Consider the following 1,241-nt stretch of genomic DNA (forward strand, 5'->3'; position numbering starts at 1 on the left):
AAACTGAATAGCTGTATTTATCTTCCTTTCCCTCGCTGTTGATTCAGAGCTGGAAATAATTTCCCCAGCAGACACGGCTGATGGATATAGTGATTTGAGAGTGGGAGAACAATGAGGTTCCAGGAAGAGCACACAAGCCCTTTTTCATCTCCCAGTGCTAAAAATCTGCTTAATAAGTTATCCTCATATAGAGGACATATCAGATATTAAACTGATAAGAACAGATACTACACTTGATCTTAGCCAAAAGGCCGAGAAGCGATGATCCCCAACTGTTTGCTGCCCGTGTCAACCTCGTGGCACACGTGTCGCTTGTCATGGTGCAGTACTTTCAATTGGGCATTGGGGGATGCTGCTTAGCACAACCGCACAGGCCCTACAAGGTCAAGCACACTTGTCTTGTTAAAATCAGCTTCTATTCTTTTGACAAGTACACAAGGCTCAGCCGAATGGCAAAGCCTGCCAAAAATAGGTTCAACTCATTGGTGTTCCTCTCCACGGAAGTCTTTAGTAAAAGGCGAAAGACTTGTGCGTTATGAAGAGAAACCAAAGTAAGTACCGCCCCGGTGAGAGCAGCCAGAGACACCAGTCGTCCCAGCCAAAACTCTCGCGGTGAGCCTCAGTCGACGGGCGCGTTCCAAATTCCAAGCCACACCCATTCCACTACTCCCGCCCACATTTCCTTCCGAGAGGGCAATATTCCCACATTCTTCAATTTATTTCCCTCCAATCAAATCGGCGAAACTGAATAGCTGTATTTATCTTCCTTCCTTCCTCGCTGTTGATTCAGAGCTGGAAATAATTTCCCCAGCAGACACGGCTGATGGATATAGTGATTTGAGAGTGGGAGAACAATGAGGTTCCAGGAAGAGCACAATTAAGGAGTAAACAGGGCTTTTCTTTACTCACATACACAGCCTCGTGTCTTGCATTAAAGAGTTTGATGTTTTGTTGTTCACAAGTCATTCGAAGGGTGCACCGTTCCTGGCGATGCTGCAATACCAGGTCAATGCGTGGAGTGAACGGAGCAAGCCCCTTTTTCATCTCCCAGTGCTAAAAATCTGCTTAATAAGTTATCCTCATATAGAGGACATATCAGATATTAAACTGATAAGAACAGATACTACACTTGATCTTAGCCAAAAGGCCGAGAAGCGATGATCCCCTAACTGTTTGCTGCCCGTGTCAACCTCGTGGCACACGTGTCGCTTGTCATGGTGCAGTACTTTCAATTGGGCATT

At 45.8% G+C, this 1,241-nt stretch overlaps 2 non-coding genes and 1 pseudogene across 2 annotated transcripts; all 3 read right to left on the reverse strand.

Annotated features, from left to right (window-relative positions):
* Nucleotides 1–54: 54 nt before the first annotated feature.
* LOC129114641 (U2 spliceosomal RNA) lies at nucleotides 55–263 on the reverse strand (annotated as a pseudogene).
* Nucleotides 264–440: 177 nt separating this feature from the next.
* LOC129114642 (U5 spliceosomal RNA) lies at nucleotides 441–555 on the reverse strand. The gene has a single exon (XR_008532611.1). It is a non-coding gene; the product is annotated as a U5 spliceosomal RNA (small nuclear RNA).
* Nucleotides 556–968: 413 nt separating this feature from the next.
* Nucleotides 969–1,159, reverse strand: LOC129114640 (U2 spliceosomal RNA). Its single transcript, XR_008532610.1, has one exon. It is a non-coding gene; the product is annotated as a U2 spliceosomal RNA (small nuclear RNA).
* Between the last annotated feature and the right edge of the window lie 82 nt (nucleotides 1,160–1,241).

The sequence above is a fragment of the Anoplopoma fimbria genome, unplaced genomic scaffold, assembly GCF_027596085.1.
Source record: "Anoplopoma fimbria isolate UVic2021 breed Golden Eagle Sablefish unplaced genomic scaffold, Afim_UVic_2022 Un_contig_5344_pilon_pilon, whole genome shotgun sequence".
NCBI lineage: Eukaryota > Metazoa > Chordata > Actinopteri > Perciformes > Anoplopomatidae > Anoplopoma > Anoplopoma fimbria.